This window comes from Lycorma delicatula, chromosome 9 (assembly GCF_047948215.1).
Source record: "Lycorma delicatula isolate Av1 chromosome 9, ASM4794821v1, whole genome shotgun sequence".
In the NCBI taxonomy this organism is placed as follows: domain Eukaryota; kingdom Metazoa; phylum Arthropoda; class Insecta; order Hemiptera; family Fulgoridae; genus Lycorma; species Lycorma delicatula.
In genome coordinates, this window is record NC_134463.1 from 119,807,796 (window position 1) to 119,832,062 (window position 24,267).

The following is a 24,267-nucleotide window of genomic DNA, read 5'->3' on the forward strand; positions in this document are numbered from 1 at the left end:
GTGGTAAAGATGATATCATTCTACCGCGGAGATCGGCTTCAATTCTTGATCTCTGAAACCTTTTTTTAAATCTTTTAACGGATTTCCAATGACTAAATCACAAGAAAAAGAATTTTTTCATCAGACGAAGAGAAATCCCTCGTTTAACATTTGAATAAATAAATTCTTTTTAAAGTTATTTAGTTTTATTTACTTCAATCCCTCGAAAGTTTTCGTTAAAGTCAATCTCAAAAAGTGAATTGAGTGCACATAAAAAAAATTGTTAGTTTCTCCCAAACAGAGAATGAGCAACACAATTAAAAAAAAATTATAGAAAAAATGTCTCAATTTTTTAAATACTTATAAAACATTCTGAGCGTGCAAATCATAAAAATAGGTTTTGCTACGTGTTGGGTAGAGCTACAGTTATATAAAAATATCTAACGGTCTTAACGATTATAACAGTTCATACTTAGGAAGTAAATATTCTGAAAAAATAAGTTTTAAAGGATTTAAACATATCTCAAGTACGATTTCATTAATTTTAACACAAATGTGTTGGACAAGTTCCATTAATATGAGGGTAAGTCAATTATTATCCGCAATTTAATTATATTTTTGTTTATATTGGTAGTACTGTCGTGTTGCGTACACGACACATGCGTGGTTTAATTGTTTTTATGCCTGAGCAGGTTTGATGTTGCTAGGTTAGTTCCATTACCTGCGGTTAACCACGGCTGCTCCACTTTCTGTTTGCACCAAAGAAGAGCGACGTTCACCGATCCGTTTTTTGCAATCGGAAGGTGTATCAGGGGCCGAAATTCATCGAAGACTTTCGGTACAGTGTATTGCCGCAACGGAATATCTACGAACGGATTGAAAAATTCAAAAACGGTCGCACAAGTGTTACGCACGACGAAGGAGCCGGACGACCGTTTACCGCCACAAACGAGGAAAACATTGAGCGTGCTCGTGACACGGTTTTCTTAGACAGACAAGTAATTATCGATGAAGCAGCATATGGTCTGCAAATTAGTCACGGTTCTGCCTACGAAATCATCCACAACAGACTCGGGTTTCATAAAGTCTGTGCAAAACGAGTAACAAAACGACTTCCACAGTCGCATAAACAAACGCGCTTGGACATCTGCCAAAAAACATTTGGATCGCTACGTAACGAACATCTTAGACAGAATCATCACCGGTGACGAAACACGGATCCATCATTACGAGCCGGAGAGTAAACGGCAGGGTATGGAATGGAAACATTCAAATTGCCCTGCACAAAAACGTTCAAGACCCAACCGTCCGCAGGAAAACTGATGCTTACGGTTTTCTGTGACTCACAAGGCCCAGTACTGGAACATTATGAGGAAAGGGGCAAGACGAAAAACAGTACTCGTTACAGTGAAATGCTTACTGCTAAGCTGAAGCCTGCAATTCGAAGAAAACGCCGAGGACTGCTGTCGAAAGGTGTTGTGTTGTTGCACGACAATGCCCGTTCACATTCTGCTGCCCACACTGCTGAAACGCTCCAGAAACTTAACTTTGAGGTATTGGCTCGTCCTCCGTGTAGTCCTGAAATTGCCCCTTCTGACTACCACTTGTCGGGTCCACTCAAAGAGGCATTAGGACCAAACATGTTTTGCCGTCGATTTACGTCGGACCAAACATTGAAAGAAGCGGTGCAGCTCAACCGAAAACCTTCTTTTATGAGGGCATCAGGAAGCTTGTGCAACGATGGACCAAGTGCGTTGAAATGCAAGGGGACTATGTTGAAAAATGATGTACATGTAAGTTTCCTATTTGTATTGCAATAAAATTTATAACTACATTGCGTATAATAATTGACTTACCCTCGTATTTATCCTGCCATTCTTGCACGATGCATATTGATTATAACATGTATATATATAGAGTGCATCACGAAATTCTCCCTGGAGTTTCATAACCTATTCTCGTGAAAATAATGGAAAAATTCATGTAAACATATGTCCTGCAATGCTTCGTTTGCGAGTTAAGGCTAGGAAATATTTCGCTCGGATTTCAGCTACCCGGTGAAATGAGGTCTAAAAATTTCAGCTACCCGCTGTAATTTTTAGAACGTTAATTAAGGAGCAGAATTAGTGATTTCTTATGATTTTTGAACTGAAAAATCGAACAAAATCACATCGATTTAGCTTCAATGTATGGTGCGGTCTTCTTCACAAACGGCTGTTAGGATCGTTCATGTTATCTTTCTTTTTTTTCTGCTTAGCCTCCGGTAATTACCTTTCAGATAATACTTCAGAGGATGATATGTAAGAGTGTAAATGAAGTGTAGTCTTGTACAGTGTCAGTTCAACCATTTCTGAGATGTGTGGTTAATTGAAACCCAACCACCAAAAAACACTGGTATCCACGATCTAGTATTCAAATCCATGTAAAAATAACTGACTTTACTAGGAGTTGAACGCTGGAACTCTCGACTGCCAAATCAGCTGATTTGGGAAGATGCCTTCACTACTAGACCAACCCGGTGGGTTCGTTCATGTTACCTGGCCGCTTAAACGCTGAGGTCTACTAGTGTTTTCTTCAAGAACAATTGCCGCAGCTGCTTGATAATATTCCTCTATCGCCGATACACAAAGTATACATCCAGCACGATGGCGCGTCTCTCCACTTCTCTTTAGCCGTTTCCACTCACTTAATCATTTCCCTGAGAAATAGATCGGTCATTGAGGTCCACATCCTGCCTATCAAAATCGCCTGATCTAAAACCTTTCGATTTTTACGTCTGGGGATGGATGAAAAATATTATATACAAAACAAAAATACATTCTGTGAGGAAATTAATTGTGCACATTGTAGATGCGGCGAGCAACTTAACACGTTCTTTACGTTTCTTGGCCCCGAGGTCAAGAAAATTTCATTTACTTGTGACGGGCGTAAGTTTTGGTATAACTTAATTAAAAGCGGGGTTGTTTTATTTGTTTTTTCTTACTCGTTTTATGTATTCCAAAAGATTAATAACCATATACTGTTAATTTTTTCTTAATTTTATCGATTGTGTTCTTGACCCTGGGGTCAATAGCCGTTTCTTTGCATAACATATTCTTGTATACATATATATATATATATATATATATATATATATATATATATATATATACATATATATAGCGGCTTTTGCTCTCAGAGTCAATAATGAAAACACGCAGATATGATCGTTTGTGCGCGTTAGAAGACTATATTTCATGGCTCTTACGTCTTGCGTCATATAGGGTCATTAAATACAGACATGTTGATTCTTATCTGATCGTTCGATCAATAATTTTGATGTTGCAATGATGCTCCTCAGTTTGTGTGTCAGTCGTTTGTTTGTCAGTCGTTTTGTTCTTTAGATAAAATAACATTAAGTCTTCACGAGGAAAGAAGTTACTTGCATTAGCTTTGATGTAACCTGACTCTGAAAGTGAAGTGAACCATTTAGTAGTGATGATAGCGATTATGACCAGAATTATGAACCTGAAAGTGAATTTAGCAGTGACAGTAGTGATACAAGTGACAAAGTAATGATTACGTATTATTTAAATTTTTTGTAATTGATTTTTAAATGTATTTAATAAATACATATTTAAAATGTATATTTTATTTTATTTTTATGTATATTTAAAATGTGTATTTTAAATGCATTTTTTTGACAACACATTGTCAAAAAAACACTAATGATTACTGATGAAAACTAATGTCGATTTTTTGTTTATCGATAAAAGTATTGTATAACAAAAAGTTTTTACAAGAATATTTCATAATTATGTTTTTCTGGAAAATATAATAAGAAAATATTTCAAAAACGTTTTATCGCCTCTAACCACGGTTCTTGTTGCTAGAGTCAAGAAAACGGGCAAGATAAATAAATACTTCATGTAGTGTACAGCGTAGTATAGTAAACAGCATAGCTATAAAAGATTGATGTAGATGCCAATAGAGCGCTCTGTAAAACCGTGCGTTCTTGACGGCGGGGACAAGAGCCGTCGTTTTGTAACCGCTTACATCTTTACTCCGGGGATAAGAACCGTTTACAACTAATTCTGTTAATAACAAACAACCGTACGGAACGTGTTAAGGACAGGTCTGACAAACTAAAAAGAGCAACAAAAGCGTGTCAAGAAATTTGTTGAAAATGGCGGGCTCATTTTTTATTATTTATTATATACTTGTTCGTATAATACGCTTTGGTTTAGTGTACTGTTTCTAAATAAAATTCGAATTTTTCTAACTTTTCTTTGTCGTATTCAACTTATTATACCATTTTGTTCAGAATTAAATTCTCTACAAGTTCTTTTTAAAAGTTTTACGCGTTTATTACCCATTTAACAAAGTTACTGTACGTTAAATATTAAAAAACAGGGTTTTTTTACCGCAATTTATTGGTGTTCACCCCATATTTATGAAAAGCTACTGTAAATACCGTACCGGGACCTATTTTATTAGATTTTTTAGGTCATAAATCATAGGAAATAACTAATTCTGCACCTTAAAGTCCTAAAAATTTCACTACAACCTAATTTCAATGAGGGTAACTGAAATCCGACGAAATTTTTCACTAACCGTAATTCGCAAACGAAGCATTTAAGGACATATGTTTATATGAACTTTTTCAATTCGTTTTTGAATTTTTCTACAGTCATTTATTTCTTTAATTAGTGAACGACTCTCGTTCAATAATAAAAAAAAAGATCGAGGAAGAAAAATTCCAGTAGAAAATGGGAATGAGGATAAATTGAAACTATCGATATTGAATTTCAACTTCGATATGTGTAGTCGTTATTCCTTTTATTATTCTTTTTTAAGTATAAGGAAAACGAAAGATTTGCGAGAAAGAGAAATTTGCGAGTGGGATCACAATCCAAAGACATAGGATTAAATTCTTTCGACTCGGTCATGATATTTTTCTTTTAATTGAAAATAAATAAGAATGAGAATCATTGGCAGGAGTGGAATTATAATTTGAAAAAAAAATTTAATTAAGGAAAAGTGTATGGTAGAGAGCGGGAAAACGGAGGTGAATAGTGTATATCAGAAGTCGAAAAATGTTTTTGCTAAGGTATTAGAATAACAGATGAATGATGTTAAGGAGTTACTAGAAGGAATTAACTGAGGAAGGAGAGACTTTATGCAAAAGAAGAAATTTATTTAGCAATTGCTGTAAAAAAAAAAAATACGTTGTATTTAAATGTATCTTACGAACGAATAGAAAAATATTAATTTTATACCATATTAATTCTATGTTCTTCATTTCATTTTGTTTAAAAAGCCTTTAGAAATAAAAAAAATTGCTCGGAAAATTTTACCCTGTTTTTTAATAATATTATAACGATAATGCAATTTCAAAGTTTTATAACTTTTTAATAAATTAAAATATACTTAATATCTCTCGTTAGATTTTTCTTTTCTTAATTATCCGATAATTTCCAATATGGCGATCGGTCATTTTTTTAAAAGTTCCCGTTTTGGCTATTGGTAAAAATATTTATTTTTCGACTGAAATGGGCATCTTAAGTATTACGATAACCAATAAAAAATTTTTTTCACTTGTTACTGGTTTACTTTTTTTTCTTCACCAAATTTATTGCTTTCGCATAAATCTCAGCTTCCTCAGGACTAATTCTAGAAATGTATTTTTACGATACTTATATAAATTCAATTAATGATGGGAGAAAAATGTATCTAAAGGAAATAATTAGATTAATTAAAATATGGCGGGAAGCTGATAAGAAAATTTTCAGTCGCTTCACGTAAACATGAAATATATTATTGGCATTTTGATCTGAAGACGGTGAATAGATTTTTTTTACCGTAGAGTAATTTAAGATAATTCATATTTTCTAACAGTCGAGATTTCCAGCAGATTTAATGGAATTTTTTTTTTTTTTTAACTTTTCCGGCCCATCATTTATAGTATAATATTATTAAAATAAATATTTTAATAAAAAAAAAAAATTTACTTTACAGAAGGTCGAAATAATGTTTTTTTAATCGCCGGAACATTTTTTTTTCAATACAGGAAACCAGACATTTTTAATTTAAAACCCTTTAGATTAAGTGACTTTAAGTTTACTTAACCATTTTACTTTCCCGTTTAGATAACGCTGTAGTTCTACAAGAGAAAAGTATTGTAGTCTGTCCAATTAGGCCATTTGCGGTTTTCACCGGATTTTGATAAGGAACAAAATAACCGGATGGAAATTTTCCGGATATTAATGTTCGTGTGTACGTGTGTTTGATGTCAGCCTATAAATCATACCGTATTAATTAAAAATATTTATCATTTCAGTGGTAAATATAATATTTTTTCGTTTAATACAGTGATTCTAACTAAAGCGCGCGCGCATACCGTATTTAATTGCTGTGGTGTTGCGGTGCTAGCGGTGACGGTAGGCACTAAGTAAACTAACGTAATTTCACAAGTTACATAGAACTTGCAACATAGGTAAAGGCGATATTAAACGCACCAGGTACCGAGTCAACCGGGCGATCAATTTCTAGACCCAGTCGGGCCGAGTTACTTTTTTACACTTTAAATATTATTCATTTATTTAATTGTACCGCTCACCGATGATGTCATAACAGCAAGCGATTACAACAGCATTTTTTTTTGGGTGGGGGTGCGATTTTACAAAAATTTATTTTTGCAATTATTGTTATTTTTTAATCATTAATCGTTAAACAAATGCGCCTAAGAAAATATGTCCATCAAGCGAAATCTCGAAATACAGGATACTGGCTCTACAGCCTTACTTCCTTGACCTTTTAAGTTGAAAGTTTAAATGCATCAATGCTCCGTATATAGAAGTAATCTGACCGATTTTCACCAAATTTGGTCAGATTACTGGAACATTATGAGGAAAGGGGCACGACAATAAACAGTACGCGTTACAGTGAGATGCTTACTGCCAAGCTGAAGCCTGCAATTAGAAACAAACGCCGAGGACTGCTGTCGAAAGTGTTGTGTTGTTGCACAACAATGCCCGTCCACATACTGCTGCCCACACTGCTGAAACGCTCCAGGAACTTAACTTTGAGGTATTGGCTCGTCCTCCGTATAGTCCTGAAATTGCTCCTTCTGACTACCACTCGTCGGGTCCACTCAAAGAGGCATTAAGGGGCCGTCGATTTACCTCGGCCGAAACGGTGAACGAAGCGGTGCATTCCTGGCTCGCAGCTCAACCGAAAACCTTCTTTTATGAGGGCATCAGGAAGCGTGTGCGACGATAGAGCAAGTGCGTTGAAATGCACGGGGACTACATTGAAAAATGATGTACATATAAGTTTCCTATTTGTATTGCGATAAAATGTATAACTACATTGCGTATAATAATTGACTTACCCTCGTATACTTATTATTACGATCAATTTTTCGGAAAAGCTAGGTACAATTTTCTACGAGCAACGGAGTTCAACGGGTAAAATTAACTATGAGGGACGCAACTGACCGAGTTCTTTTTCAGGCGGATGCAACTGACCGTTGTATGATACGGGATAAGTGCTTTTAATGCCATGTTGGCATTAAAATTTGGACAAAATTATAAAAGGTGAGGCATACTTTTCGCCGATTTGAATTTTCCTACGGTGGTCGTAGAAAATTGACGAAAAGTCGTTATTAAGCTATTTAATGTGCCAAAGTATTAAATCCATCGGATTTTGGGGATGAGGGATATTTAGCGTTATTTCTAAACAGATTTTGCCGCAAATCACGAAAATTTGTTTATCAAAAAAGTTTAAAATCGGTAGTATATATCTCAGATTCGGACTGATATTTGATTCTATCGGACAACGGGGCATCACGAAGTATTTTTTTTTTTTTAGTATACTATACTTTTTTTAGCCTGCAACGATGGTACACCAATATATAATACGAAAGGTAAAGTCGATAGATGGGTGGAATATATTGAAGAGTTATACGGAGGAAATGAATTAGAAAATGGTGTTATAGAGGAAGAAGAGGAAGTTGAGGAGGATGAAATGGGAGAAACAATACTGAGATCTGAATTTAAGAGAGCATTAAAAGATTTAAATGGCAGAAAGGCTCCTGGTATAGACGGAATACCTGTAGAATTACTGCGCAGTGCAGGTGAGGAAGCGATCGATAGATTATACAAACTGGTGTGTAATATTTATGAAAATGGGGAATTTCCATCAGACGTCAAAAAAAGTGTTATAGTTATGATACCAAAGAAAGCAGGGGCAGATAAATGTGAAGAATACAGAACAATTAGTTTAACTAGTCATGCATCAAAAATCTTAACTAGAATTTTATACAGAAGAATTGAGAGGAGAGTGGAAGAAGTGTTAGGAGAAGACCAATTTGGTTTCAGGAAAAGTATAGGGACAAGGGAAGCAATTTTAGGCCTCAGATTAATAGTAGAAGGAAGATTAAAGAAAAACAAACCCACATACTTGGCGTTTATAGACCTAGAAAAGGCTTTCGATAACGTAGACTGGAATAAAATGTTCAGCATTTTAAAAAAATTAGGGTTCAAATACAGAGATAGAAGAACAATTGCTAACATGTACAGGAACCAAACAGCAACAATAACAATTGAAGAACATAAGAAAGAAGCCCTAATAAGAAAGGGAGTCCGACAAGGATGTTCCCTATCTCCGTTACTTTTTAATCTTTACATGGAACTAGCAGTTAATGATGTTAAAGAACAATTTAGATTCGGAGTAACAGTACAAGGTGAAAAGATAAAGATGCTACGATTTGCTGATGATATAGTAATTCTAGCCGAGAGTAAAAAGGATTTAGAAGAAACAATGAACGGCATAGATGAAGTCCTACGCAAGAACTATCGCATGAAAATAAACAAGAACAAAATAAAAGTAATGAAATGTAGTAGAAATAACAAAGATGGACCGCTGAATGTGAAAATAGGAGGAGAAAAGATTACGGAGGTAGAAGAATTTTGTTATTTGGGAAGTAAAATTACTAAAGATGGACGAAACAGGAGCGATATAAAATGCCGAATAGCACAAGCTAAACGAGCCTTCAGTAAGAAATATAATTTGTTTACATCAAAAATTAATTTAAATGTCAGGAAAAGATTTTTGAAAGTGTATGTTTGGAGTGTCGCTTTATATGGAAGTGAAACTTGGACAATCGGAGTATCTGAGAAGAAAAGATTAGAAGCTTTTGAAATGTGGTGCTATAGGAGAATGTTAAAAATCAGATGGGTGGATAAAGTGACAAATGAAGAGGTATTGTAACAAATAGATGAAGAAAGAAGCATTTGGAAAAATATAGTTAAAAGAAGAGACAGACTTATAGGCCACATACTAAGGCATCCTGGAATAGTCGCTTTAATATTGGAAGGACAGGTAGAAGGAAAAAATTGTGTAGGCAGGCCACGTTTGGAGTATGTAAAACAAATTGTTGGGGATGTAGGATGTAGAGGGTATACTGAAATGAAACGACTAGCACTAGATAGGGAATCTTGGAGAGCTGCATCAAACCAGTCAAATGACTGAAGACAAAAAAAAAAAGCCTGCAACGAATTTTGTCAACTTATTAACGTAAATAATTACTGCAATAAATAAACTTTTAGCCTCAAAGAACAAGTTAGCTGAATGGATAAATTACTTAAAATAGTCATTTTGCATAACTTTAATTTTCAAGATTAAAAATCCAACAGTATTTTACCTTAAACATATAAATAAATAAATCTCAATCTCAGAGGAAAAATACTATTCATCCAGAAAATTCTGGTTCGAAGGTGAGATTAGATATTTTTTACAAAAAAAAAAAATAATAAGTTTCTCTTATAAAAAAACCGCGGTTTTAAACTTTCCCAGTTTTGTATAAAAAGATACCCAGTTCTGAAAGAGAACCGTTACTTTTTAATTTGGGAATCATTTTGTGAAAAATTTTCAAAAGAGTTAAAAAATCTACGAATAGTTTCATTGTGTAGTCCTGTAATTTCCCACCCTTTAAAGACACCGGAATCTATACTTTAATTACTTCAATGTCCCATTAAAAATCACCAAGCCAAATTTTAACATTTTTGGTTAACAAATCCCTAATTATTGTCATAAATATCCAACAAAAACACATACCTACTTTAAATAATTAGAATTACTACTCCTTTTTTTGTAATTTTCCATGTTTTATTGTTAAAAAAAAACCAAAAAAGTGGAAAGGAGATGATTTGTGGTACGATTGTCATATTTTTCCCTTGCTATAATATTACGCTACACTAATACTGCCACGAAAATAAAAATCAGTCAAGCGTAATTTAACATACATAAAAGTGATATTTTTGTCACCTTAATTTCCAAGTAATCACTCTAGAAATAGACTAATCGTTATTTTAGTAATACGTAGGTTATGAAATATACACTAATGAATTCATAGAAGGGCTGTATTCCTTAAAGTGTATGTGTGTGCGCGCGCTATTGCAAATAAAGGTTTCAGCAGTTTGGTTATAACAATTTATTTCTCCGTACATAAATATATCTAAAAACAATTTAGGTAAGCGATAACGTTTATAAAACATCAATTAAAAGATCGCGTCCTGATCTCCGTGGCGGAGTGGCAACGTCTCCGCCTTTCATCCGAAGGTCCCGGGTTCGAATACCGGTCAGGCATAGCATTTTTTTTATACGCTACAAAATGTCGATTTTACATTCCCATGCACAAGCTATCATAAAAGATAACGCCAAAGGCAGGAGCCTTTGATCCCCCTTATATCTGTGTCAAATAGGAACAAATTGATTAATAGCTCTTAATTACGGTTGAAGGTACAGATCTGAAATTACGTTACGCGACAAAAGGCTCAAAAAATGGTGTCCTGATCGAAATAAAATATTTTGGAAAGTGGTAAAAAATTTTCGTTTAAAACCATTAAATACAGGATAAAATTATCTAAAGGTGGTGCGATTTGTTTCGGAGTCGGCTGATAGTTTTTATTTTATAAAGCTTTAAATACGAGTATATATAATTTCTGTACAGACAATAATTAAGTTATTTATTTAAAGTTGGCTCAGTCAATACTAGCAAAATATATTAAAAAAAAATGATAATCACTCTCTGTAATGTTTTTGGAGATAGCGGGTTACTTTTCCTCTAATATTAAACAAAAATTATCTATTTTAATCAACGTATAAAGGAAACATAATTTCATATTTATTCAGATAAAGCTCCCATGTCTTGCCTAATAAACAAACAATCCGATTCTTCATAAATGGTAATTAGAACAAGCAGTAAACAATTAAACGATTAAATATACAGGAAATATTTACTACAAACAAATATTGAATCGGATAAAAGCGATTTAAACACATCATTGTGCAATCGTACTTAACGTATTAAACGTACACGATTTGTTAAATCGACGCAACAACTCAACGGTTTAATATCTGTTAGGCACATCTATAAACTTCACGTTACCAGCTCGTCTCGCACACGCTCATAGCAGTTTAATACCGACGCATATGCACAATAATCTGCGTTATTATCAAGAGTAAACAAGCGAGGCTCTACATCAACTAAAGTTTTCAGTTTATTAAGGTTGTAGCTCGATCCACCCGAAAAAATTAATTTATATTTCAAAAGAAATATTTATTTTAAATTATAAAATAGTTACTTCTTTATTATTGAATATTGTTTATAATAGTGTTTTATTCAGATAATTTAATTCTAAATTACGGTTTTCCACAAATATGAAGGATGAAACGTGTTAACATCGTTTATTAAGAAATGAAGTGATCCTTTCAACGGCTTTCGGTGTTTTTCCGGTTGGCGAAAAATATTTGTAAATCGATTCAGTGCACGCGTTCAAGTTATATGTATACCGGGTGGTCCATTTAAATTGAGACACTTCATTTTTTTTTTTTTTTCAATTGTACCCGCTTTTTAAGTTTAACTCAGTCCCAATTCTGCAAGAGGTCACCATCTCTGCAACAAACAGCCACCCCAAATAATTTTCGGCCTCACAGTGGCAAATAGTTTGTATACAAAATTGTATATGAAAATCTACACTTTTTTCACCCTTTCATAGAATAATTAAGAACGAGAAGCAGAAAATTTAATCAAATGACAACACGCTTAAGTCGATTCCATCAGTTTATATAGAGGAGCCCCTAAGGTCCACAAGCAAACATGCAGGGGGACGAACAGGGATCAGACAATCTCCGCTCACCCTCGACCGCTTCCCTACCGCGAACAATGACCTCCACCATGGCAGCTACGGTTTTCCACGCAGCCTCCGACTCGAGCATCTCGGTGATCGTGCTTTCAGCCACCGACTCCCGTAACTTCTCGACTACTGGGCGCCGTACATCATACCAACGCCACACCAGAACACCACGTGTTCCGGCAACACATCTATATCTCAAAAACTACACATTTTAGAAAAAAATGTTTCCTATTAAGGATTTTCTATTTCAAGGAGAAATACGTTCACAACCTATGTTGTCCTTGATAAGGTCAAATAAAGGTCATCTAAAGGTCAACTTAATCTTTTTAAATAAGAACCTATATTTTTTATTGCAGAATCGAATTCTTTGCAAAAAAATTAAAATTTCATTTCAAACTTTTTTTCTAAAATTGATAGTTTTTTTAGTTATTCATTTTCAAAAATGATGTAGGCTTATAAAATGGTGTTTTTAGTTTCATTAGGACTGGCCCGGCTGACGAGTTACATCCAGCTGATGGTAAATTTTAAATAGAAAACAATCAATTAAAGGATTAACCTAAATAGAATTCATTAACGTTTTAATCAAATAGTACATACCGGTATGGAACATAACCTACATGTACTGCACGCTTTGGTCGGTTAAGTTATGTCGACTCTATGAAAATGTTTGGTTTAATGAATTACTGATACTTTAAAATCCCTTTTAAATCTCTTTATGTAAAATAATTACAAAAACTTACTCTAGTAAATTACAGCAACAGATGTCGTTTTACTAATATGCATTTTTCGATACGTTTTAAGAACGATCCATGAACATGTAATAGAGTTTCTCTCTTGATATCTCTACAGACGTTTGATAATACATCTAACAAAAACGACCTTTAGAACTAACACTTTTAAACACGTTGCCTTCAAATAACAATAATACGAAAACTTTACGAGAGATCAACTATCCAAGAACATGTGGTTATAGAGGAGGTTATAAGGTATACAGTGGAGCCAACCGCACTTCACTAAATATCTCCCTTGCGCGTAAATAAAAATGTTCGGTTATTTTCTGAACAGACCTCGGATATTAAAAATCTTATTTCTGTAGTTTGAAATATTTGTCTGTACGGTAGAAATCTCGTCCATGATTCACTTTCATAGCAATAACAAGGCACCGTCATTACTTTGTAAAATACTACAAGCATTTCTCTGCTTATTTTGTTCTTTAGTACTCTTTTCACGGCCCTATTATGTTTCAGCGAAGAAAGTTTAAATGACATACTGACTATTCAACCGGCAGATTGTCCATATTAGCGACTAATATTGACAATCGTCACGATGCGTTGGATATAATGAATCGTTTCACGAGTTAAATTTACAGATAGAACCTGTTAATTAATTAGCGATCGAAAAAGCGTTTGTGGGAATTAAAGACAAGATTTGCTTTAATTACAACCTTACAAAAGGTTAGAAGAGTGATACGGTTTTTGCTTGGTTTAGTGGTGTAATTTCTCTTGTAATTCGATCATTATGCCGTCAATTTTTACACTAATCATCGTGTAGAATAAAAACGAAACAAAAAAAGACGATCTCGTCTTTTTTAACATCTAGAATAGTTATATTAAAGGGTAAATATGGTAATCCTGTCAAAAATGAGGTATCGGTTTTTTTTTCATATCTTAAGATGTTAGGGTCTAACTAGTACATGTAGACCAAAAAAAAAACATATGTATATGGGTGGATCTGTACGTATGTGTCGGACTGCCGTTGAATTTATATCTCAGGAACGACCGAACCGATTTTCTTCAAATGTAGTTCAGATATTTTTATCTATGGGGCTTGATCATAGTATTATTTTTCAAAATTCGTTCACGGAGTGGGTGAATATTGCGAAAAAAAACAATTTCGATTTTCTTCAGAGGCAATTTTGAAAAAACTGGCAAATTTGTTACCTACACTGGATATATAAATAATAATAAGTAAAAAATTCAAGCCCCCTTCTTAAAATTGAAAGTAATGTTTTTTTTTGTTTTTTGCCCTATTTCCCTTCGGTTTTAATAAAAAAAAAAAAATTGCTATTTTATATAACATGTAGGGGGGATGATATTTCATACAACAAAAAAGGTCTAAAATTTTTCAAAATTATTAACCCCGAAACTTAAACCCAGAAAAGTTTTTTTTAAAATTTTTATGTAAGTGTTATAGCTTTTATTGAAGATGTTAGATTTAGAAAAACTTAACTTACGTATGAATATTTGTAGAAATTTTTTTTTGTTAATTTGTTCTCAACCTGTAAAAAATATACGTTTTTTGGATCTATCTTTTATTTTATTTTACTTTTTCACTTTAAGGGTAATTAAAATTTAAGTAGTTTTGCCCCTTGTAATATACCCCAACCCAAAATAAGCAATTTTCATCGTTACTATCATAAAATTAATTTTCTTTATCGCCTTCCCGTCTATATAACGCTATAGCTCTAGAAGGGAAAGTATTGCAATCGGTCCAATTTGGGCATAAGCGGTTTTCACCGGATCTTGACGTTTGACACATAAGGAACATAAAAAACTGGATGGAAATTACCGGATGTTATATTCGTATGTACGTGTGTTCGGTGTCGGCCTCTAAATCACCTTATATCTCTAGAACTACTGGACCGATTTTGACCAAACTTGGGTCAGATTACTTCTGTATATGGCACATTGATGCCGTTAAATTTTCAACTTAAAAGGTCAAGGGGGTGAGTTGTAGAGCAAAGTCACCCTCAGTATCTCGAGATTTTACCTAATTAAGGTCATATTTTTTCTCAGGCGCATTTGTTAATTAAAAAATGACAATATTTGCGAAACAAAATTTTGCAAAATCCCACCTCCATCCCCAAAAATGATCTAAACTACTACTGCTATGTTGCGACGTCACAGATTAGTGATAGAATTAAATAAACGAATAATATTTAAAATGCAAAAAAAAATAACTCGATCGCCCGGTCGATTTGGTACCTGGTGCGTTAAGCCTCGCGGCTACACCATTCTACCAATCGTAAAAGCGAAATTTATTCTATGCAAGTTGTAAAATTACATATTTGGTTAGTGCCGGCCGTCGCCGATGGAACTGCTACACCCACGAGAATTATATACAGTGTACGTGCGCGCTTTGGTTAGAATCATTGAATTAAAAAAAACTAAAAAAATATTAAATTTTAAATAAATGATAAATAATTTTAATTAAATTGCGGGTGTATGTGTGTGTAAGCCGTGCATCAGAGACAACCCACAGTTGTATGACTTTCCCGGAACGCGGATTTTAGCCGCGTGACGGGAAAGTCCTATAACTGCGTTGTCAGATTTTTTTTCAATATTTTAAACAATTCTTTTTTTAATTGTTCAACTCTTTATAAAAAACATTTTATTAAATTGTCCCCGCAGAGAAAGGCAGTCCCCAATATCAAAACTTTTTTTATTTCAAATTTCGATGCTTAAATCTTATTTTGGAAATTGTTATAAGTAATAAAAGCCCCTTTGATAAGGGGAAAGATACAGAGCCCGATCGGTCTTGGTTGCTGGAGCATCGGCCACCACTCTAGGGGTATGAGTGTATCTATAATTAGTAAATATTAATACTGTGTAGGAAGATAGTTGTTATGGATACTAAGCTAGATACGGCAGGGGAGTTCGGGATATGATTGCAGTTGTCCACCTCTCTAGGTGGATGTCTCCCTCCATCTATTATTAATATGGTTTACTAATTTTCTATAAGTTTCTTTTTATATTTCTATTTAAAATGGGTAAGCCTATAAAAAAATCGAACATTATTTGTTACAAATTGAAAAGGGGAGAATCCTGCGTTTCGAAAAAAGAAAAGGAATACGATGTAAAACGATGTTTAGAAACCACCACCGAGTGTAAAATAAGGCTTTTGGAATACAGAAATACATATTATTTTACTTTTCCAACTAAATTTCTTCAAAATTCGTATAATATAATATTGACGTAAGAATATATAATGTATTTTTGCAATAACATTCTGATGATAATAGAAAACGTATAAATAATTTTCAGTTCCTGTATCCTTTTAATTTTTCGTTTATCAGAATATTTTTACAGCTTATTTTGCCGATAGTTCAGAACCAATAAAATGATTACTTTTCGTTAGCGTTTAGATTCCGTTGAAAGAGGAAATGTAATAGTGTCAATTTGCACGTTCATCGCTCGCTTTAACGTTAACCAGGCGTCATCGTCATCAGCAAGAAACTTTCTCAACAGACTGGATTTTCGGTCGGGGTCGTTGACAAGGCTACAAAAACTTAACTATATCAAACGGTTCTAGAATTTGAAGAATATGACTTAACAGGTGGCTTCAGTACTATAGACGGTTCAAACGTTTATTCGAAATGTTGTGCGTGTTTTATTCATATGAAGGTGGTTTCATTTTTCGGATATATTACGTCAAAGAATAGAGTAGAGAGCTATATATAAATCCTCACGTCTATCTTCAAAGACCATTGCATTCTCAAAAGATTGGTGTGCGATTTATGAGGAACAGCATATTTCAGACCCGTTTTTTCAAAGAAACATTAACTGCAGAACGTTATTAAATGAGTTATGACAATTTTGCAGCTTCGCTTGAATCTGAAGAGCGAAAACGACAGCAAGTTACATGCCGCACAAGATTCGATTATATCTAGCTGTTAAATGAATTTTTCGATTGTCGTGTAATTTCTCGCGGATTATAACCTCCGTGGTCCGTTTATCTCTCGCCATAGGATTTTTAAATAGGGGTAATCCGAATGGTATTGACTTTGTCAAGAACTATCGGCACACTTTGGATGAATTAAAAGAAAATATCAATGGCGGCATTTCTATCACCGACTCACAAATTCGAATAAAAGTTGAATACACTTTCAGACTTACACTGAAGAAACAAGTTGACCCTTCCGTCAGACATTTATTTTGACATGCAAGTGGAAAAATATACGCTAATAATCCCCTGTACCATATAATAAATTACTCTTTCATTAAATAAATGTAGTTTGTTTTAAACGTATGTTTAAAACGTTTGTTTTAAACGTGTAAAACAAGACAAGGTTGTGTGATTTTACCCAATAAATATATATATATATATATATATATATATATATATATATATATATATATTTAACACTTTCCAAATATACATTTATTCTTATAGAATAAAAATAAGTAGACTTAAATTTAATTTAATGATTTAAATTTCCTTTTCCAGCCTTTCTTTTGAGGATCTGACGTACGAATACAAGAGGTCAATCAAAGTTTCTCTTATGTCTACTATACAGTCAGTCCCGGTGGTGAAGATTTCACTTATATGACCGATTGCTACCTGTATTTCGATAGGTTTGGCATGCTGATACAGAATCATACATTCAATTCAATGAAGACAAGAGGGAAACCACTTCATTCCTCACTTTCTCCTAATATGCCTAGCATAAAGAATGTTTTGTTGATTTTAAGTATAGCATTTTTGGGAATGACTAAATCATATTTGATCGCCTAAAAACCATTATGAATAAGGCATTTAAAATACATACATTTATATATATATAAATATCAACAATGTCTAGAAAAGTTACCTACATAATGTCATAGTTTTCATGAATTTTTTCTTTCACTTTGTTGGAAAATGGATTCTGAACAAGTAATTTTGAAAATATTATTTTTCGTCTACCAGAAGTTGTAAAGATTAAGATGTACTGAAAATTTTAGTCAAGATTAAATTGACTTCATCCTGTAAATATTGTTCGTTAAGCTTCAGATACTTGGTACAATGTCTGGACAGACAATAATAAACTATCATGAATTTCTCCAACTATTTGGATTAACTAAAAAAAAAAACATATTATATTACATGTGAGTTTTATTTTTGACAGATTACAATAAAATATTTCTGTTAAAAAATAATCAACCGATTTCATGAATTAAAAAGATCGGGTTATACTAATAACTTGTATCGTGACATTCAATATGTCACAAGATACACAAACAGAATTATATACATTTTTCAGTTACAATTATACAGAGTAATTTCAAATTGCACAGCAATCTCTCGGGAGATGATTCTATAACCAAAAATAAGAAAAAAAGTTCATATAAACTTAGGTCAAAAAACAATTTATTACCAAGTTTCAGCTTGCGAAAAATTTATCTTTGTTTTTTGCTCCCTCTGTGAAATTAAATCGTACTAAAATTCTTGGGTAAAAATCTAAGAGTAGTAAATTTGGTGCTTCCTTATGGTTTTTGATCTAAGAAATTGAATAACATGGTCTCAGATTTCTATCTCACTTAGGTTTTAAGTAAAACAGTGTAAAATGTGAAAAGATTTGGTCCGAAATTACACTGTTTAAAATCTTATCACTTTTCCAATCCAGTTGTGTTTTTTTTCTAATTGATGTTGAATTTCTCTAACTAGAAGAAGTTAGATCTTTTTTTAGTGTGTTCTAGTGAACACACTAAAGAAAAAAATTATCAGCAAAAGAGAGAAATAAGGTAGAATTAAAGGTTATGATGCTGCATTAAGCTCCACCATCTGTAGTCCAAGAACAATTTTTTTTTTGAGCTAATAACATGCATATATCTCGTATTTCTCCAACCAGTACTGCCAGGTCTGGATGTGTGTGTGTAGGCAAATGCAATTACCGTTACCAGCTGACCAGGCCTGCAGCTGCAAATGTGTAAATGTACCAGTAAACATGTAGTTTAGAACAGACTCGAGTTGACCACTGAGATGTGTGGTTAATTAAAACCCAACCACAAAAAAAAATTGATATTCTGCATTCAAATCTATATAAAAGCAACCATCTTTACAAGGAGTAAAACCTTAGAACTTTCAACTTTGAAATTCATCAGATTTTGTGATGAGCTATTTCCAATATTTGCAATACAGATTTGATTTTTTGGTTATATGTTGAGTTTATATAGAGATCACTGAATCAAGAACAAAAAATGGTACTAATAATAAAAATTAAGTAAATTTACAGTAAAAATATTTGCGATGAGTAATAATGAATAAAAAACCTGACGATTACTAAATAATTTTGTTAATATATTGTGTATATTTGCATTAAAATCCTTAAAAAAAGAATAAAGGAAGGATTAAAAAAGAGAACTGGATAGCAATGTTGTAGAATATAACTTGGAAGATGTGAAGTAAACTTTACAGTGCAGCCCAAGGACGATGACAAGAGGAAATAATAATAATAATAATACAAGTGAAGTGCATATATAAAAAAACAAGCGAGCATAACACAAGTACCAGAATACAATAGTCAGTCAAAACCGGTTATCTGTCAGGTGCTAAAGCATTTCTATACAAAAATAATAATAGTAATAATAATAAATTCTATACTACCTACAGTAATTTAATCTTATGTAAATTCTAATAGGCATAAGAATTTTTACAAACACTAATCATAACCTATACGAAGAAATATAATCCTAATACAAATCAGTAAATCATTTTATTATTAAATTACCGTGTAAAAATATAAAAAAGGATTATATTATAATGTTACATACAGATGCAATCTTTTTATTAGCATAAAATTACAAAAAAAAACCCAAAAAAGTTTAGTAATGACAGATCCTGAATAGGACTTTTTAACCCCATTAACTTCTTATAAGCTGATAGTTCTACAGCAAATAGAACCGTCAGGAAGAAGCATCCTCGATTTTGATAATTTGAATTTAGAAAAAAAATTGAAGCCAGATTTATTACACTGGTTTCATAGATTGTCATAATAAAACACCATAGTTTCACTACATAAATACTCTCATGCAATGTCTATAAAACTATGCAGTATAATATAATATTGCTTCTCCAGTTGTAATTTTTAATTTCTAATTGTATCCAGATCCATCAGTCTAATTAATCCATCTAATTCTCATTCGGACTAGGAAGATTTTGTTTATCGGTGTGTGATCTTCTCCTTTTTTCATAAATGTTCGAACTACTGCAGATATTTATGTCTCAAGCTGAGACTGTTTCCTCTAATGTAAGTTTTTTGTTCTTCCTTAATTTCTGCTTATCTGTGAAGTCTTTCCAAGGGTCATTATATGTTTTTTAGGATCTTCTCGATTATTTCAATCTTTTTCACATCTTGTTCTATGCAGTTCAATCTTAGTATTTCTGAATAATATTCTATTCTTTAAAACCTGGCTGACTATGTGCATCTGCTTGCTGTTACAGTTTTAACTTTGGCATTTAAATTTTTTCTGGAGTTAATGAAGCTCATATGACATTCCAAAAGTTATGTAATTGTCACTTAAATGTATTAAAAAAAATTAGGCAAAAATTTGTAAAAGATTTTTTCTTGGCTACACAGGGAGCAAGAAAATTATTTCTGAAAATTTATTGCAAGAGTGGCTCAGTAGAAAAAAATAAGTGTCCAAGTCACTACTGCAGAAAATTATCAAAAAGGCTAACATGTTATGTTGAATCAGTTTTAGAAAATGTGCATGAATCTTTATAAAGTGGTGTTAAGAGAAACAAATAACAGCAACACCAAGTTTTTTAATAAAGATAAAATGGTAATTCTCACCACAAAAAGATTAATGTGAAACTGTAATTTTAAACCCGGGTATACCGATTAAGAATATAAAAAACCACAGGTGCTGCTCGAGCAAAGAAAAATAAAATCAAAGAAATCAACAAGAAAGCAGTACTGAAATATTAATTCTAACAATGGATCTGATAAGATTGGATTAGCATCATTGATGTATGATAAGAGAAAAATTCTAAGTCCACAACTTTACAATATATGGACTTGATGACAATGATATAAATTTGTGTGCGGCATGAAGTTCATAGTAGTGCAACAAAAGAAACAAATTCACCTCTATATTATAAATTATATCAAGCACAATAACAATTTTAGAAGCATTTCTTTGTTATCAGATGGGTACGCCTATCAAAACAGGAACAAAATGCCTTAAGTGATCTTTCTATTCATTCTATTATAATAATAGAACAACTGTTTTTATTTTACAGAAAGTACGCACGATGATGGAAGCAGTCAATGTCCGTAATGCTTTAGAACATTTTTTAAAGCTATCAATCAACATTGTCTGATTACATTGCGTGAATGCATAAGACAAGCAAACATCCATACACTATAAATGTAGTTTATCGTACATTTTTCAAGAAATATGATGGACAAAATTCTAACTTTACATCGGTCAGACTAGGAAGAAAATCAGATGACTTAATTGTTCCATAACATCTGCAAACAAGTATACACTACCATAGATGATGATGATGATGATGATCATATAATATAAATAAAACAAGGCAGAATTCAAAGATGAGTGGAATATTTTTCCATAAAGAAAACCTAACCTTAAGACAACACAAAATATTAAAAAGTTATACTCAAGTCCACCAGCTATCACTTAAGGAGTCAACAAATTAAGTAAAAGAACACCGTTCATTTTACGACATCTTATTCGGGAGTCTAATGAAACATAAAAGAAGAAAGGTTGTATGGAATAAGAAGATTCTTAATTATAATTAATGTAGGATGGTAACAGTATCTTTTAAAAAAGGTTTTGCATTTAAAAAGTTTTTTCAATGTCTTTTAATGTTTATTGTATGTTTCTGCTTTATTTGAAATAAATTTGAAGCAGTAATTTATCTACCTTATTAACTTAATAAATATTCAGCAATACCTGATGTGTTATCAAAGAGATGAATAAAATTTCCAAAGACAAAATAAAATTAATTTACGAGTTTATTTTAAGTAGTTCACAGCAGTAAAAAAACATAATTATAAATTTATTAAAATGTTTATAGTTCCACAAAATCACACTTCAAAATAGATCTATTTCACTTGATTAAATTTAATTAACATTAGTTTTTTCCTTCTGTAAAATTTTGTTTTTAACACACAAAAGAGGTTTCAACGGCCAAGTTACATTATGTTAATAGACTAATAATAAATTTTATTCAAATCATTTTACTTGGACCAGGTTTGATTTAAAACCTGGATTTTAAATTAAAAATTCCCAATTAACTTTTGTTAACGATATAAATTTCAAGGACCACCTTGTAATTTTTTCCATTTTAGATTTTTCATAAATTAGAATTCTCAATTAATATCTCCAAACGTTTGTAGTCTCCTCTCTAAATAAATTATTCTAAAACTACATTAATGAGATTTTTAAGTAAGTATGAAAATAAATTGCTTCATCCAAACTGTTTTGGCTATTGTCAATCGATGAATATAAAATACTTCTATCAGTATAAAGCTTAAGAGTTTAGTTAAGTTGGATATTTCTATATACTGTACAGATTCAGAGAAAAACAAGGTAGTTCTCTCAGAAACCCCTTTCCCAATTTATCAGAGACTCTTAATTAATTTTTTAAGGAAAAACAATTTTTTTTTTTTTAAATGTAACCACAAAAAATTATTGTTCTGTAATGTGTAGCTCTCATCATAGGTAAAGATATCCCAATCTGAAGTATTTTGAGTGGTGTAAATGCTTGCTGTACGAAAGGTACGTGAGCTTTCCTTAGTACGGGTTTAACTTTAAACACAATAGATTAGATTAGTTTATAGACGCAAAAGATTATTTTCAAAGCACTGATATGAAAAAGAAAATCAAACACATTAAGGAAGTTGTAATGCGATCTAAAACTGAAGTGTAGCCTTTCTATGACTGGTGTTGGGCTACATATGACTGATCCAGGAAACCTCTCCAATCGCTACACAATAATTCTTTATATTTAGGTGAGTCCAACGTTCATAATTCCTCCTAAAACACAAACAAATAAGCATCAGTAAACATAAGCAAACACAAGACACTTGTGCATACCAGTTGGTCCAAAAGTCAACCCACCGGGTTGGTCTAGTGGTTAACGCGTCTTCCCAAATCAGCTGATTTGGAAGTCGAGAGTTACAGCGTTCAAGTCCTAGTAAAGCCAGTTATTTTTACACGGATTTGAATACTAGATCGTGGATACCGGTGTTCTTTGGTGGTTGGGTTTCAATTAACCACACATCTCAGGAACGGTCGAACTGAGAATGTACAAGACTACACTTCATTTACACTCATACATCCTCTGAAGAATTATCTAAACGGTAGTTACCGGAGGCTAAACAGGAAAAAGAAAGAAAGGTGGTCCAAAAGTCAAGTGACCCAAAAAGTTAATACTTTTTGGGTCACTTTATTATTTATTTAATAATAAATAATAAAACATTTATTTTCAGAATTGAATCTTAAAATAATTATTGTTGAGGTTTCAATTATCTGTCATTATACAAGCTTTCATTTTTTCAACCTTTTGGAATGTAGCTCCAGAATATTTTTCACTTCAATGAATGATAAGGATTATTTCTTTTTTTTTTAACAATCCCCAGAGAAAAAGATCAGTGAACTGAGATCAAGAGACTTGGGGCATAATCCTTTTGAAATTATTGATTGTAAAAAAAAATTAATTTTTTTTAGATGGAACCTTGCTACAAAATTAAATAAACATTATCAAATATTGTATGTATTTTTAATAAAATATTCAATGTACTAGCAATAACTAATCCAAATAGTTTTATGTGGTTAAGTTAAGACAGCAATGATTTTCTAAGAACTTTCTTTTTCCTGTTTAGCCTCCGGTAATTACCATTCAGATAATACTTCAGAGGATGAAATGTATGAGTGTATATGAAATGTAGTCTTATACTGTCTCAGTGTGACCATTCCTGAGATGTGTGGTTAATTAAAACCCAACCACCAATGAACACCGGTATCCACGACTTAGTATTCAAATCCGTGTAAAAATAACTGACTTTACTAGGATTTGAATGCTGGAACTCTTGACTTTCAAATCAGCTGATTTAGGAAGACATGTTCACCACTAGACCAACCCGGTGGGTTGATTTTCTAAGATCTAGATAAGATTTTAATCACGTTTAGATTATTTTGAGGTGATACTTAGGCAATTATTTTCCAAGAGATTATAGCATTCAGTTTTTAATGTTACTCATTCCTTAAAACAATTAGGACTGAGGATTGACTGTAATATGCCTTAGCTTCTATTATTCTTGACACGTTTAATTCAATCGAGCAAATATTTCTATACTCTATTTAGAATACATGAATCG

The 24,267-nt window shown here is 32.6% G+C and overlaps 1 protein-coding gene across 6 annotated transcripts in view; it reads right to left on the reverse strand.

Annotated features, from left to right (window-relative positions):
- Positions 1-21,882: 21,882 nt before the first annotated feature.
- The window catches only part of LOC142330182 (uncharacterized), a 235,961-nt gene continuing 233,576 nt past the window's right edge, over positions 21,883-24,267 (reverse strand). For all 6 annotated transcript variants that reach the window (XR_012757721.1, XR_012757720.1, XR_012757716.1 and 3 more), the window contains one exon: positions 21,883-22,924. The gene's annotated coding sequence lies outside the window, so the exon portion shown is untranslated. The remainder of the gene's footprint in view (positions 22,925-24,267) is intronic.